Source organism: Myotis myotis, unplaced genomic scaffold, assembly GCF_014108235.1.
Source record: "Myotis myotis isolate mMyoMyo1 unplaced genomic scaffold, mMyoMyo1.p scaffold_m19_p_2, whole genome shotgun sequence".
Taxonomy (NCBI): Eukaryota; Metazoa; Chordata; class Mammalia; order Chiroptera; family Vespertilionidae; genus Myotis; species Myotis myotis.
In genome coordinates this window covers 54,077,241-54,094,926 of record NW_023416324.1, presented here as the reverse complement: position 1 = coordinate 54,094,926, position 17,686 = coordinate 54,077,241, and the positions used below count along the sequence as shown (strand labels likewise).

The following is a 17,686-nucleotide window of genomic DNA, read 5'->3' as shown; positions in this document are numbered from 1 at the left end:
TACTGAACTGCATATTTATGAATAAAATTAGAATAAGGAAACTAGTTATGTGACATTTGCAGGATTAATTAACTTCCAGATCATTTTTACTTAGAATTGTAAAAATAAACAACAACCCAAACACAACAAAACTAGCACAGTACCTATGGTTGGATTTTATTTTCCTAAATCATTCCAAATAGGAGGACGGTAGCTTTTCTAAATAGCTAATGGATACACTGGCAGTGCCCTAATTTATCGGTAATTCAGAATACACTGACCCATTTCCCTATGATAAGGTTTTTATATTCTAGTGTGATATGGTACCTAGATTAGTTGGTCAGTGTGGCAACAGCAGCAGATGGATTTATTTACACCAGGAGGGATGCAGTTAGGATAATGTTGTGCTGCTCTTGCCATCATGACCCTTTTAATTGCCTTTGCCTTAAGTCCTTTCCACCTGGGCTGATGATAGGAGAAGCTCAAAAAAGGACAGTTTCATTCCAAAGGGACAGAGCCATTTAGGGTGAGGGCCCGCAGTCCTTTATTTTGGATTTCTCCTTTTGGGGTAGTTGGATGGCAATTCAGGAGGACAAATTCTCATCAAAGCAGTTTTATTCAAAAGTCACTTTATATCTACAACAACATATGGAATGGGAGATGTCCTGTCTTAAAATTTGAGAACTCAAAGCTTAGGACATTGGGTGACAAGTACCTTCACACTTCAAAGAAATGTGCTAGGCCCAGCCTCATGAGAATTACTGTCATCTGCCTCTGGTCTGTTTAGGAGAAGAGATATTTAAGGCACTTTGAAGGGAATTTATAGGAGTAGAAAGCAATGGGGTGTTTCTTTTTCATCATTTATAGGAGGGGGAAGCGAGATGCTTCCTTTACCCCCAAGACCCTAAGGGTCGGGGAGCCCAAGAGTACTGTTTATAAAAGTTAGTGTAATCTACAAAATGGTGAAAATGGTGAATTGGCAGTCAGTCTCTGGCCGGTTGCTTGCAAACTTGCTGACACTAGCAGGTTTTTCCCAAACAGAGGATGAGCATTTTCTAGAGAGACCTTGACTTGTGGCCTCACATAATTTGGAGCAAAGTGTGATAATCATAGGTCTTCACTTCTCCTCTGGGAAAGGATAGGAAGCTCAGTAGCTGCCCTTGACAGAAGAGCAAGGAGGAAGGGGTCAGCAGTTCCTCCCTCAGGTTGCACTTCCATTGTAATTCCTGTGAGCCAAGTGGAGGGGACCTTCTCTAAGTGGGCTGCCTACTGGGGCAAAGCTGAGAGAGGGTGGTGCTGATTACAGCAGGTCAGTTGAAGAGTTCCTTGTGCATTGCAGGAGATATGTAGGCCATAGGACGCTGCTGAGGGACTCCAAGAATCCACAGATGTGTCTTGTGAGATTCAATTTTGGACACCTGCCATGACAGAGCATGTTTAATAGTTAAGTGAGAATTATAAGCAGGACCTCCTTTTTTTTTTTATCTCTACCATCTTCCAGGGTTCAGAAATATAAAAGGCATGGAAAGGGACGGGTGGTGTAGGGAGGGAAGAAAGGAGCATAAAGAGAACAGAACAGAGCCCTCCTAAGCTACTGTACATAACTGGGGCTCAAGTATTTTTAGAAAACTACCTTTTCTGCACGATCATATCCCTATAATAGCTCATTTTATAGGAGTTTTCATTATAATTCTGAAATTACATTCTTCATTGCTGACAACTTAGCTTTTAAATTGTTGATGGTAATAGTGGTATTAACTAGTTGGTGCTTTTATTATTTTATGCCAGTGGACCAAAATGACTCAAACATTTTGAATATAAGCCAGCTCATTTAGCTAGCTCCACCATTTCTTTAAAGCCAAGATACAACATGAAACAATTTTAACAGACTCCATGATCATCTTTTAGACAATGAGCTTTGGTGTTTGAAAAAGCTTGATGAAATAATACAAGTGCTAGTTCCCCCTCTAGTTTCTCTTTTAAGCCTCTCCCTGCTAATGCTAATGGTTCTTGACTCTCTAAGTAATGAAAGGATTAAATCATTGGAGTTATTATATCTTGAATTTGGCCGTTTTCATCAGCCTTCAGGGTCTGGCCTGTTTGAGTTTAAATGGGCAAAATTGAATAATACCATTTGTTTTAAAAACTTTCATTGCTTTAGGATAGTTCTAACTTGTACTTATAGCTAGGCATCATGGATAGTAGGTATCTGGGAAAGAGTCTTTCCTCCCCTCAGGCACTAATCCTATCTTGTAGGCTTTGATTAAAAAAAAAAAAGAAATCTTCTCTGCAATATTCTAAGAGTATGGGTCCTAACCCATTATTCTCTTTAGACCCTATAAATTCTCTAACAGAACTAACTTTAGAGTGTCATGCCCCTTTCTGCTAAAAAGCCTGGTTATTTAGTATTTAGTCTGTTTCCTTTCTATGAACAAGGAATTATGGACTGTGTGGTTGAAACAACATAAGAAAATACAAATATATACATATGAATCTCAAACCACAAGTTTTAGAGCCAGTCATATGAGAAGCTCACCCTCTGTGTTTTAGGGGGTAAGGATTCATTATTCAGGATATTGCAAGTTTTGCTCATTGGTTAAGCTCATAGATGCTATAACTGTCCATAAATATTCTTTAAAGCTTAATCTAGGATTTTGCCATTTTATTTGATCTTTTCTTTCTTGTAATACTAGTATTCTAACAAGAATCTATATTTGCATCTTTTGACCCTAATAGTATAATCTAAATCTATTATGTAGGTAGTTGTTTGTTTCGTTTGTTTGTTTTTGGAAGGGTCTTAACAAGAGCCTCTGTGCTTTTAATGTTTTATCAATAGATGCTTATGTAATGTGAGTACAACCATAGAGACATAATCACTAGATTGTTTTCAATTTTCAGCCAGTAAAAATATACATGCAAAGTGGTATATTCACTTCTTATAAGCTGGAATATTAAAATATATAATAGTTTGAAAGATCTCAAGAGCTAGTTTTTTGTGTTACTTCCTTGAATTCTCTTTTTTTTTCCTTTTTGTTGGCAGATTGAGATAAGTTGACTTTTTTTAGTGTAGATAATTGAATTTTGGTTTCTCAAAATTTTCTAAGTTAAAAAATTTCTATAGAGTCATATCAGATTTGTTCTCATTTATTATGTCTTCTTTAAACCATATCTACTGAGAAAACTATTTTCAAAATCATTCCTAGGTCTTAACTCACTATATATGACTTGACAAGAAGTGTAATTAGTAGGAAAGACATCTCTTGAATGCATTGGCTCCATGAAAAAAACGGTATTCATTTAGAATTCAAGATGAAGAGGAATATACAGTAGTTTAGGAAAGTGAGTGAGGGAGGGATCCTTTTTAAAGATTTTGCTTAGGCACCTATAATTTATTTTTAGTTTATAGTCGCTGATTTAAATTTATATATTCTGGCCAAATTCAGCTGATTAGGTAAGGCATTTCCCTTCATTCTGAAATGCCGTTAGTAGTCATTCAAATGTAATGTTTTACTGATTACAACCAACTCTTTTTTTCTGATAAATTAATGATTGTAATTCAGAGTCTCTTTTTTTTCCAGAGTCTCTTTTATATCTTGACTGAAACCACAACCTTCAGAAATTTAGACTGTAGATTTATTTTTTCTTTTTATTTCAGAGAGGAAGGGAGAAGAAGAGACGAATAGAAACATCAATGATGAGAGAGTATCATTGATTGGCTGCCTCCTATAAGCCTCCTACTAGGGATTGAGCCTGCAACATGGGCATGTGCCATGACTGGGAATGGAGCCTTGACCTCCTGGTTCATGGGTCAACACTCACCACTGAGCAACACTGGCTGAGCTAGAGTGTAGATTTTAATTCTTTCATTTAGAATGAGCATTTAAAGCCCTAAGACCTCAGTTTTTAATCATTATTACTATCATTGATTAAAATTTTTATGATAATATGTATCATTTTTTGCTCATATGGTAGATTTTATATATTAACTAGAGGTCTGGTGCACGAAAATTTGTGCGCTCGGGGTGGGGGGTCCCTTAGCCTGGCCTGCGCCCTCTCGCAGTCCAAGAGCCCTCAGGGGAGGTCTGATTGATGGCTTAGGCCCGCTCTGCATGGGGAACGGGCCTAAGCCGCAGTCTGGCCTCCCTCTGCGGGAGGCTACCGGGCTGGCTGATCAGGGGATGGCACCGGCCGGCAAGCAGTTGGCCCTGCCCCCCTGATCACCCCTCCACCACTACTGGTCGCTGCTACCCCCTTCCCCCCCAATTGCTCTCCCCTTCCTCTGCCTGCTGGCATGCGCCTTGGCTGGCCTGGTGCCCCCTGCTCACCAGCCCCACCCCCTGCCAACTGGTAGTTCCACTGTTCTGTTGATTTGCATATTATGCTTTTATTATATAGGATATTTTTATACTTTAAATGCTGAAATTTGGCATAGATAATTTTTTTCTTGAAAACTTATAGTAGTGTATAAAATCATATATATTACATTATACCTATGTTTTTGGTTATATAGGAGAATAAGCCATTTGGTAAATAAAATATTTTATTTAATTGAAGATTATTGTATATACATTATAAATTAATAACTGATTTGGCAAATATAATATAATAAAATGCCTATACCACTAAAACTAAGCAAAACAACTAAGACTTTCTAATAGTGAGTCAAAATAATTGTTACAAACATTTGCTGTCATTGTGCTATAGATTTAGAGAGGTGCTATGCAATTTAAGAAGAGGTAAAAAGAATGATAGAAGAAGGCAATAGTATGCTAGATTTGTTTCTTTGATATTTTAGTAACTTATTACAGAGCTTGAGTAAAATTCTTTCAACTAATTGTTTAAACTTGTTTAGCTCATAACCATTAAAAAGTCATAGAAAATGTATAGACAAATAAATATAAATGATATATTATTAGGAATTTTTATAATTCTCCTTCCTTAAATTGCACTTAGGGAAAATGTACTTAGGGGCTGTTTAAAGAGTATAAAATATGTATGTAAAGGCTATTAAAAACTAGTTTTTAACAGATCCTTGTAGGGAATGTCTTTGGAGCTTTATACTCATGAGTTTTTATTGTTAGATTAATTGCATATTGAACACAAAACAAAGGCAAAACATTAAGAATGATAAACTAATATAAACTAATTTATTAATATAATATATTAAGCTAAGCTAATCTATGATCAAAGTATATTGAGATTTTGGAAAGTAGAATGATTCCATAAATGAATACCCTGAGTAAACAATAGCTAACATGTATTGTATGCTTAATGTATGTCAGACACATTTAAAATTATTTGTACTTATTAACTTGTTGAATTTAATTATTTGATAAATATTTATTGTATACCTACTCTCTGGTGGATACTAGTTTAGACTCTAAACAGAAACAAAACCCTCTGCCTTCAGGGAATTTATTTTCTAGTCAGAGCAGACTCACACTAATCAAGATTAATAAGGAAAACATAATGTGTTATATGGTAGTAAGTTTTATGGTGAAAAATATAGAGTAAACTAAGAAAGGGTGTGCCAGTGAATGTGGGGGTTCTTTAATTTTTCAAAGATTAGAGTAGTCATCATTAAGACAGTGACATTGAATAAAGACCTGAAATAGGTGCCAAACACGTGTGGACATCTGGAAGAAGAAAGGCCCAGAAACAGGGAATGTGCAAAGGCCTTTAGATGGAAACAGCTTCGAACATTCATTCCAGGTAAACAGAGAAGCCCACATGATGGAAAAAAGTGAGCCTGGAAGAGAGTAACAGAAAATGAGGTCCAGGAAGTAATGAGGCACCTTATCATGAGGACTTGGGCTTTTATTCTGAGGGGAGATACAAAGCCATTGAAGCGTTTGAGCAGAGAAGTGACACAACCTGACTTACTTTCTAATGGTTTCCTAACTGCTGGGTTGAGAATAGACTGTGGGGACAAGGATTGGAAGAGGAGGTCAATTAGGAAGGAGATGGAATAACTGAAGCAGAGATTATTTTCTTGGAACAGAGTTGTATAGTGCTGCAGTGTAAGAAGTGGTTCGCTTCGATTCTGGATGGGTTTGGAAGGTAGAGTGGGTAGGATGTGGTGTCTGAGAAGAGGAGGAGACTCAATTATGACTCAAGGCTTTTGCCCTGTATAAGGGGAAGAGGAAATTACTATGGAGATGCAAAGACTATGGAAGGAGTAGACTTGGAAGGGGTAGATAGGAACTCAGGTTTGGACCTTTTGAATTTGAGATGCCTATTTTGACATCCAAGTTAAGATGAGTCCTCAATTCAACTCTTTGAGGTAGTTACTATTATTATACTTCCTTTGTAAAGTATCAGTATAGAAAGATTACTTTCTACTTATTCCCTCAGGAAATAATAGAGGTAGGATTCAAACCCAGGTAGTCTGATACCACAGCTTCTGATTCTAAACATGGAGAGGTCTAACTCTGGAATTTAGTAATGACTGTTGAGTTATATAGAATTACAACATGAAAAAATTCTACAACCCATCAGATTTAGGGTATCTAGCAGCTTATGTTTAAATGGCTCTTTTAAAAAGACCATATATTAAAAAAAGTTGTTTGCACTATATCTAGGTCCATGTCTATTTCTCTTTTATCTAGAGAGCTATGACTCCATTCCTGTGTAGCTCTACATAGTTGGAACAACAGTTCCTATTTTACTACATTTCTGGCCTTATTTGTATTGATGCCTTTTAATCTCGAACTCTCTAGTATCTTAGCTTCAAAGAAGCTCCTGCACCTTTATGATGACATCCTGGATGTTGGTTGGCTCAACATTCTGGTTTCCTAGGAGTAATTGTTAATGGCATTGCTCAGGGTTAATATTCCTTACAGTTCCATGTGGCCCAACGTACTTATAGTTGTTTAATTTAGCACATGGTAGCTGTTGAGGTACCCTTTGTCAGTGAATCTTACCATACAAGTTCAGTACAGATAACTTGTGTTGCACTATACAACTCAGCAAAACAAAGATCACAATTTAAATATACACTCTCTGAATTAAGTAGAAAAATTTTAACAACTGTGGCATTCAAAAACTACTTTTTAAATAATTACTTATGATCTAGGCTAAGTGTCCTGCTGGCTCATAGGAAATGTTTTATATCTTGGCCCGTCATCCTGAAAATATGTATTTGTAAATGAATGGTTTACATACCATTAACTACTTGACAATACATTCACCAAATCAATACAAATGTAGTGTATGGTCAATAATATAATTTATTTGTTACCAAGGAAATAAGTACAATATTATAAAAAGCTAAATTTTTCTATCCTACATTGCATGCTGTATTATTGCATGAAACCCAAGTGTTAAAGTCTGAACTAACTATATTTCATACTTACAAATAATAATGTATGTGGCTAGAAGAATTTAGTGATATAATGTGTTGAGGGAATTTAATCTTATGCTGCATTGAAGGAATGTATGACTTGGAGTTAAAAAGCTTGACTAACTATTAAAAATGTGCAGGATATATAAATTAGGTAGTTCTAGGAAAAATAATTTTTGGATTTTTTACTTGTGTAAATTTTAATGAGCATTTTAATGTGTAATATGTTTTCTATAAAAAATAGGAGTGATTCCACCCTTTTCTCCAAACTTTGCTTTTCAGAGTTTCCCTCCCTGAGACTTCCCTCTTTCTTCTTTGTCCTTCTTTATTAAAGGAATATGTAGTACTGCCATTCACCTACAGACCCAGCAGGCTCTTTTGTGTTTGATTCCTATTAGTTTTCAAGCATGTTGTGGATAAATATTCATACATGTGTAATCTGTCTTTCTCTGTATCATTTATTGTTTAAATTATTTGCTTATATTACTTAGATGTCCACAATACTGGGCTTAATACTTCTGCTAATGCCTGGACCTAGAACAGGACAGAGCCACATCTAGGAGAGATGTGTTTTGTAAGGTAGAAATAGCATTGGACTGATTTTTAGGGGTGCAGGTGTTGGATTATGGGGTGCTTGGAGGAGTGAGGCTGCAGTAGAGGTGGATTACTGAAGGTTACTTACTCCACAGTTTTGCCTAAAAGCCATATCTGCTTCTACCTTATATTATTAAGCAGTTTGCTTTATCAGCACTGCTGGGTTATAGTTTAGTATCAGCAATATTTGTTATTTTCAATATTTCATCAAGATTTATCTGTTATTTAAATCTGCATAAATTTCAGGTGACATAAAAGAAGAAAAGTTCTGAAGTTTAGTAACAGATACTAAATTATTATTAGGATACTAGAGGCCCAATGCATGAAATTCGTGCAAGAGTAGGCCTTCTTTCCTGTGGCTGCCAGCACCTGCTTCCTTCTGGCACCTGGGACCCGGGCTTCCCTCGGAGCCCTGGCTTTGTCCAGAAGGTCGTCCAGAAGGACATCCAATCTAATTAGCATATTATGGTTTTATTATTATAGATTCTTAAGTAAGGTAGACCAAAGCCATTATTTACGGTAGATCATTCACTAAACAATATTAATGTATATTTTCTACCCGGGCTTCCTTGAGATTAGATTGCTGCAATGCAGTCTACCTGGAATAACTCTTGAAAATGGAAGTCAGAAAATGAGAGGGGTCTGACTTACTAAAGAGATAAACCACAGAAAGAACATTGTTTCTGTCCTAACCCACAACTTGGGTGTGTGCCCTGAAGGGGAATCGAATCCATGACCTCTCAGTGGACTGGGTGACTCCACAACCAACTAAGCCACACCAGTCAGGTCAATTTCCTTCTTGATAAACTAGATTAGGAGTGAATTAATTTATACCTCCCCATTCCTTTTCATCTACATATAATTATATCAGTAGTCTAATGGAACTGTTGTGGCAGAATGCAGGGGAGAATGATCAGCCAGCATTCTGAGGGAGGAAAGTTTAACCTTTATTTCGCAGATCTGCTAGTCCAGGGGAATTCCGGATCCAAAGCCTGAACTGAACTCCTGGGGAGGCTCTGCCAGTGGTGGACCCTTGAAGGTCCCCACAGCTCCACCCAAGTCAGTCTTTTTAAAAAATATATTTTATTGATTTTTTATAGAGAAGAAGGGAGAGGGATAGAGTTAGAAACATCAATGAGAGAGAAACATCGATCAGCTGCCTCCTGCGCAACCCCTACTGGGGATGTGCCTGCAACCAAGGTACATGCCCTTGACTGGAATCGAACCTGGGACCCTTCAGTCCACAGGCCGATGCTCTACCCACTGAGCCAAACCAGCTAGGGCAGTCTTGGCAGGACCTTGGCAGCTCCGCCCAAGTCAGCTGTGATGGGGTCCTGCGGCTAGGCTCCACAGCTCTGCCCAAGTCAGTCAGAGTAGGGAAGGAAGACTACAGTTTTAACCAGATACTGAACTGGGTTGCAACGTCCCCCCCGCCACACCCCCCGCCCCCATTTTTCTTTTCAGAACTTCTTTGCCACTCAAAGGAAAATGTTCCTTGCTTCAAATCTCAAATAATTATGTTTTTAAACATTCTATCAATTGACTTTATCATAGTCCTACCTTTTTCAGAATTCTGTTTATTCAGTTCCCTTTCTCCTGGGACACAGTACGCCTGGGTCCAGTCTGTCTTGGCTCCTGTCTAGGGCCTTTCCAAAGCTGTCATCCTAAGACTTTCTTTTATTCTCCCCTAAGCAGCACAGTCTGTTTCTTAGATCTTATATTTTCTTTCTGGCTTATATGCTCCATCTAACATCCTAAGGAAGGGTTCACAGGAGGTAAATGAATGAAGTCTTGTAAACCAGAAATGTCTTTATTCTACTTTCATGCCTTACTGACCTAAGCATTTGGCTGGAAATAGAATTCTTGGTTGAGAATCACTTGCTTTCAGAACTTTGGAGGCATCGCTTCATTGTTGTCTAGCACTTAGTTTTGTGAATGAAAAAAGTCTGATGTCAGACTAATTTTAATCCATTTGTTGATTACCTGTTTTGTTTTGTTTTTCTCTCTCTGGAATCTTTCAGGATTTTTTTTATTTTTGTGTGTTTTGTTTGAACAATGTCTGTATGTATTTACTTTTAGCTCTAAGATATTCTCTTATATTATTTTTCTGATCATGTTCAGTATTCTCTTCTTTCTCTAAAATTTATTAGGAATTATTTAATATTCAGTATTTATCCTCTTTATTTATTCCATATAGTCTGTTTCTTTATCCTACTGTTCTATGTCCTGGAAGATTTCCCTGGTTTTATTTTCCAATACATCTCTTGAACTGTATTTTTTATCTAAGAGCACTTTCTTGTTTACTGGCATTTTTCCCCTCATAATATCTTTTCTGTTTATGGATTCAAAGTTTTCTAGGATCCCTATGAATAATATTTTAAGGTTTTAAAAGTTCTCCAAATCGCCTGGATTATCATTTTTCCTGTGACATCATTTTTTCTGCTAATTTACCTGTATCTTTCTTCTGTAATAGTTCAGGCTTTACTCAGATGTCTGCTGAGGGAACCCCTGCCCCCATGCACGAATTTTGTGTACCGGGCCACTAGTTTTATATAAAGTGTTTTTATATTACTCATGCTTGCTTTACTTGATTTTGTCTTCTCTCAGGAATGCAAGGTCTTTACATAAAATGTTTACTGACCCCTGGTTTATAGAACAATCAACAGATTTACAAATGCCTCCCTCTTCCCAGGAAGTAAGACTGCCTGAAGCCAGACTTGTAATGCTGCATAAAGAAATCTGAGCTATCTTCTCAAATGAGAAAGATGGAGGAAAAAGCTGAAGTATGGAGAATGGGAAGGCAAAGAAAAGTTCAAAGGAAGAGGTCAAGCTCTTAGGAATCTTTAAAAATGGGAAGGATAGTAGAGAGACTAAAAGAGGGAAAGGTCTGTATCTGGACCAGTTAGAACTGAGAAGATAAAATGGAAAATTTGTTGGCAAGAACTCTGCTTTATCTTCTAAATCTACTCTCATCATTTTTGTCTTCCAGAAGAGTTGGTGAGGAATTGTATAAACCTATTGAAGGTTAAGTTTTAGTTTTGTTTTGAAAAAAAAAATTGTTTTGGTACCAGTCCTCTAAAGGCATTTTACTAGGAACAATTTTTAAAAAATAGAAAGTAATACATTCTTCATTGATAATAAAGTCTTGAGCTTAAGTGAAAAGACTCTTAGAGCCTTCAAATTGTACATGAGTTTTTATTTAAACTGATTTACTGCTGTAGTCATAACCGTTACTTTGAAGGCTTCCTCTAGGGAGAAAAATTATAAAACGGAATCTACTGCTTTCTTACAATGTCGATTTCTTAGGCACCAGTCCATAAATTGGAATTATTAGTGTGGAATAATACTGTGTCTAGCACCACGTATTGAACTGTATGCTAAAAAGAGTGCTCATTACTGCAGCTACAGGGTAGCTGTAGCTACTCATTAATAAGTTATGAGCTACTGTTTCAGAGAAATTGCTCTACCAATAATAAGTAGCCCATGTTTCTTTTTCTCCTACCTTGGACATCTGCATGGAAAAAAAGTAATTCAGAAAACAATCTCAGAGAAGTGAGGAAACCTAAATCACCTCATAACTGGCCTTTACCTCTCTTCCCCAACCTTATTAAGCAGCATTTAGAATTATTCTAGCATATTAGTTGTTCTTTCAGACCACAAATCTTGAGCATTTGTTTTATTTCACACATCCCTGCAAGGTCACCTCCCACTGTTTTTTCTGTTAGCAACCAGTACATGTGTTATCACACTCTTATAGTTTTCCACATTTTTACCTATGAGTAATTGACTCTGAAGGTTCTTTTCCTCCCCTTCTTCCCCGCCCCCCTTTTTTTGTCATCCGACAACATGGGAGCAGGCTAACTTTTAGGAATTCTGCTTTCTTAGGATTTTGCAATGAGCAATTTCTCAAAAGCCCCCAGGTCCTTTAAGAACACTTCCTCCGCCCCACCCCAATCTCACCTATTCTTTTTTTTAAAAAAATATATTTTATTGATTTTTTACAGAGAGGAAGGGAGAGAGATAGAGAGTTAGAAACATCGATGAGAGAGAGACATCGATCAGCTGCCTCCTGCACATCTCCTACTGGGGATGTTCCCGCAACCCAGATACATGCCCTTGACCGGAATCGAACCTGGGACCTTTCAGTCCGCAGGCCGACGCTCTATCTACTGAGCCAAACCGGTTTCGGCTCTCACCTATTCTTTTAACAAATATATCATTGCTTCTAATGTACAGTAATGTAATTAAAATATTGCTGCTTGGTTACTGTTTGATATTTCTGCTTATAAAATTATGCGAAAGGTTCTAATGCCAGAGTGGGAGGTATATTGTCTAGAGAACTTCTGAGACTGCCATGTATGAGGTGGCATGCTGTGTGAGGTGGCATGCTGTAGGGGGTGGCATGTTGTGGGTGGCATGCTGTAGGGGGTGGCATGTTTTAGGGGTGGCATGTTGTAGGGGGTGGCATGCTGCAGGGGGTGGCATGCTGTGGGTGGCATGCTGTGGGTGGCATGCTGTAGGGGGTGGCATGCTGTAGGGGGTGGCATGCTGTAGGGGGTGGCATGTTTTAGGGGTGGCATGTTGTAGGGGGTGGCATGCTGCAGGGGGTGGCATGCTGTGGGTGGCATGCTGTAGGTGGCATGCTGTAGGGGGTGGCATGCTGTAGGGGGTGGCATGCTGTGTGGGGTGGCATGCTGTATGGAGTGGTATCCTGTATGGGGTTGAGCTGCTCTTAAGAAGGTAGCACCTTTTCTGTTCCACATTAAACTTTGGAAAAAAGTGCAACATCCTGAAGAAACCAAGGATACCTTAATACCTGCAGAAGTTGTATGACTCTGAACTCATCCACTTCCAGGATTATATAAGCATTAAGCTAAGTAGCCCAAAAGAGACCAGGTATATTGAGTGCCCACCTTTGTATTCACTCAACATTCCAGTCCAGTACTTGTCCAGTGAAAATATGAGATGGACAGGTAGCAACATAATGTAGTAGCTAAAAGTGTGGGCTCTGGAGTCAGACACTGAAATCTAGATTTTCTGTGTCCAATTACATGATGTTAGACAAGGTAATTAACCTCCTTTTGTGTTAATCCTTTCAGCAGTAAATTAGGGGTATTAATAAAGCCTATACCATAGGATTATTGATACTAATTGAGGGGCCTGGAATAGCTTAAATATTAAATAAATGTAAGATGTTGTTATTTGTTACTTTCAGAACAAAAGGGATTATTTCTTTTTAAAAAATTTATATTTATTGTTGAAAGTATTACAGATATCCCCCCCTTTTTTCCTCATTGACCCCCTCCACCCCACACCTGCCCTTCCCAAGCCTTCACACACTATTGTCCATAGGCTATGCATATATGTATATAAGTTCCCCTGTTAATCTCTTCCCACATACCCCCTCACCCCAGCCTTCCCTCTGCGATTAGTCAGTCTGTTCCATGCTTCTATGTCTCTGGTCCTATTTTGTTCATCAGTTTATTTTGTTCATTAGAGTTCACATATGAGTGAGATCATGTGATACTTATCTTTCTCTGACTGGATTATTTCGCTTAGCATAATACTCTCCAGGTCAAGAGGGACTATTTCTTTAAGTTTGTGCTGAAATCTTTTATTGGCTGTAGTCAAAGAAATGCATTGTCAGTCCAGCTTTTTTAAATGAAATCTTTCCTGCTGCTTTCTGCATTATATCAAATTAACTTTGTAACATAATTTACGCGTCATTCACATGTATATACATGTTTGAATTATATTTTTAAAAATCTAGCTGTATTTTCACCAAAGCTTTATGAAAAAGGTTGTTTGTTAGAGATGATAAAAATATTTACCTTTTAGCAGGATGATTTATTTTTGCACTGGTATTGCAAGTTTGGGCCAGTATTATTTTGGGTGACTGCTTAAAATTACCATGAGAGAAAACAACACATATTCTGCTTTCAACTGCAGCTGGAATTCACTATTTTTCCTATAAACTCAGTCTCAAACCTTTGAAAAAAAAGGAATTTTTATTGATATTTTGATTCTATCAAAATGATTTCTGAATCTCATAGAACTGTAGTTACAAGTAGACTGAAGGTGACTATCACGCACATTTTTATTTTAACTAGTACTGGGATAACTCCAGCCCCTTTTAATTTTGTATGAGCTGGAGCTCTAATCATCAGGCACTGAGTCTTAATAGTTTCTGGTGCTGTGGCATTCTGTTTTTCTCCCAGTTCTCACAGGCCCCAGACACTGATTTCAGAAGTGCCTCATTACTGCACAATGTTCCTGGTTCATTGTCATGAATAGATAGCCTGAAGGGGAAGATATGCTATTTAAAGACAGCAATGTTTTTGTTTTTGTTTTTACACTTGAATAATGCATCACTGTGAAAAATAGCACCTTCAATATTAAGTTTTGGAAGCCAAATTGAATTCCACAAAATTTCAAAAGTTTGTGTCTCAAATGCTACTGTACTACTTATAAAGCTCTATCCATACCAGGTAGGGAAAGCATCTGATATCTATGTTGTCCAGTGCCAAGCATTTGGAATAAGTTGTATTATTTAATTCTCATAATAGTTTCTGGAGGTAGGAATTATTAACCTCATTTTATAGAGGAGGGAACTGAGAATCAAAGAGGGAATATTATTTACAAAACTGTTAGTACACAGCGAGGACTTGAACCTGGACCTGACACCAAAGACTGTCCACCTTTCCACTCTACTGCCTGCAGTGAAGGAGAAATGAATGTATGTAGTGAAAATGGAAATGGATATGACCATCTGGAAGGATAGTTGTGCCAAGTTCTAATATGAAAAATGCTGGATCTTGTTATGGCGAACATTAACATAAAATTGAACCCCTTGACAGCATGATTCCACTCCTATAGAATACTATAAGTTTTTGTTCTGAGTTTTGTTTCCATGCACGAGGGTACAGTATTGCTCATAATTATTGCTGTTGTAACTTTGTACATTAATGGCAATTTTGTGAGGGTAGGTGAATTTTCCTATTTAGCAAGAGCTTGATTGTTCTCTCTACACTTCCCTTAATCTCCTGCTGAGATCTTGTTAAACATTTTGAGGATGAACTAATCAGTGTTTTGTATCCTTTCAATAATGTAAATGCTTCCCCACCCCAGCATAATTTAATGTGAGACTGTTCAGATGGAAATAGATGAAAAGACTCTCTCACCAGTCATGATCTGGGAAAATAGGCTGGATTAGTGATGCTGATGGGTAGGCAATCTCATTAAGGTTTAACCAAAGGTACAGACTTCAGGTAAACATTTGTAATGAGCAATAATTTATAAATCATAAGTAATCATTCATTCTCTCATTCTCAAAATTGAAATTCCTTCTGGGGGTATTATGAGAGGATGGTGATCCATTTGATCCATTCACAAAATGCCAAAGCTTTTGGTAGTGCCTGCTGATGCTTGAAAATCACCCCAGTGGATCACTTCCACACACACTTAGAATGCTTAATTTGAAACTAATTCTCCCCAAAGGAGAAATAGGCCTAATTTTCCTGTAGAGGCTATCAGTACTGCTTCTTTGAGTTTAGTGTTAGTATATTATAGTACTTTTCATGTTGTTCCTGGGTCAAGATAGTGGATCAGCATATTACAACTTGTAACAAGGAGCCAGCGTGTATAGGGATAGTGTTCTGATGTACGAGGTGAAAATATATTTTGATGGCAAGAATCATATAGTATAATTTTGCATCATTTAAATATGTACAGACAAGGGTAATAAACCAGTCTTTTTTTCCCTATATGCTACAGGGTATGGATTTTAAATTTCAGCAGTATAATTAAGATTTTTGCCTTATGTTCTGTATTACTCATCTGAATATTTTTCAAACTTTTCAAAGACAGTTTTTATGATTTGGTTTGAAACAATTAGAAGTCATATGGTGTTTGTGATTTTCAGATATCTGTATGAAAACTGAAACAGTCAAATGCTTTGATATATAGTGTAATGGAGCAATTATGTTATTTTCATTTATTATATGGTTTAGGATGATGAGTTCACATGTGTATAACCATTTCTCTATGTTTCATACCAAATGACCCTGGATTTTCCAGAGACTTAAAATTTTTTTCAGACCCATATGTAAAACCGTACTCTAAATTATTTGCTTGAGATTATATATATACATATTTGGTTTAGTTATTCTTAACCAACCCTTTGGCTAACATTTAAAATATTTTATAAAAATCATTTTTCCAAACAGTATAAAGATGGTATCTGAACTGGGATAACATAATAGAAAACTTCATTCAAGATAAGATTTTGGACTTCAGAGTAGGTAGAACAGATAAACTACTTCTTTTACAGAATGGTTTCTGAAAAAAGCCCCTTGTTGTTCAGGTATGCCATGTTTTCTCATTTAAAGTATACTCATACAGCCTGGCTGGTGTGGCTCAGTGGTTGAGCATAGAACTGTGAACCAAGAATTCGATTCCTGGTCAGGGCACATGCCTGGATTGCCAGCTTGATGCCCGATAGGGGTGTGCAGGAGGCCTCCAATTAATGATTCTCTCTCATCATTGATGTTTCTTTTTATTTTATTTATTTATTTTTATTTATTCTTTATTTTTATTGTTTCAGAGAGGAAGGGAGAGGGAGAGAGAGATAGAAACATCAGTGATGAGAGAGTATCATTGATGGGCTGCCTCCTGCATGCCCCCTACCAGGGAATGAGCCTGCAACCCAAGCATGTGCCCTTGACCAGCATTGAACCCGTGACCTTCCAGTCCGCAGTCCAATGCTCTATCCACTGAGCCAAACCAGTTAGGGCTCATCATTGATGTTTCTATCTTATCTCCCTCTCACTTCATCTTTGAAATCAATAAAAATATATATTTTAAGAAAGGATTAAAAACTACTCATCTATATTTATCATCATCATCTAGTATTTTTGTTCAGTGTTAATGAGTTGGTAAGGCAACAGGTTTTAAACTGTTAACCTCAACAACTGCTTAACTTATTTTACATCTCCCACAAAACTATCCCTGAGATTTTACTTTAAAACTCTATTTACATCCAAAATGTCTTCATTGTCTTACCAAAACAAGGGTTCCTTTATTTGCATACTTTATGAAATGTTCTTGTATAAAACTGTACTATGCTAAACTAAACTATACTATCGTTATGATATTAAGCTATAGGTGAAGTATGGTAGCAGTCATCTCAGGTAGAAACTATAGTTTAACTTTAACCCTGCTGTTTGGCTTCTGTACTTATTTGCTTTGTTTAACAATAGAAAAGTTACTTTGATTTTCTGAACTTATGTATGCTATCCCAATTGATTGAATGCTCCGTTGTTGGTGGTTCGAATATCCCATTGATTGTGATCTCACTGGTTTTAGAAAGCACATTCTTCTGTACCTGGAACCAGGACAGCACAATTACCCTAAATTGCCTCAGTGGCTACAGATAATGCGTTCTGGTTGACTCAGTGGTCGCAAGACCAGGACAGCACAATTACTCTAAATTGCCTCGGTGGCTCCAGATAATGTGTTTCTGTCAACTCAGTGGTCCGGAGACCCAAAACTATAATTTAACTAACTTGCTCAATTCCGCTTCTGTAACAAACTGCTTTTTTGCAAACCAGGTTCCTCATGCCAAACCCAAAGATGTAATTGATACCTTTGTGATTTTTGCCTATATAAATCTGGTGTTGGGGCTAGGTAATTACTACAAGATTTGAGAGAGCAAAATGCCCTCTTATAGTCCCGGATTTGCAATAAATGTGACTCCTTAATTTGACTTTTTGA

At 37.3% G+C, this 17,686-nt stretch overlaps 1 pseudogene; it reads right to left on the bottom strand.

Annotated features, from left to right (window-relative positions):
- Positions 1–1,289: 1,289 nt before the first annotated feature.
- Positions 1,290–17,686, bottom strand: part of LOC118675530 — a 54,624-nt pseudogene continuing 38,227 nt past the window's right edge.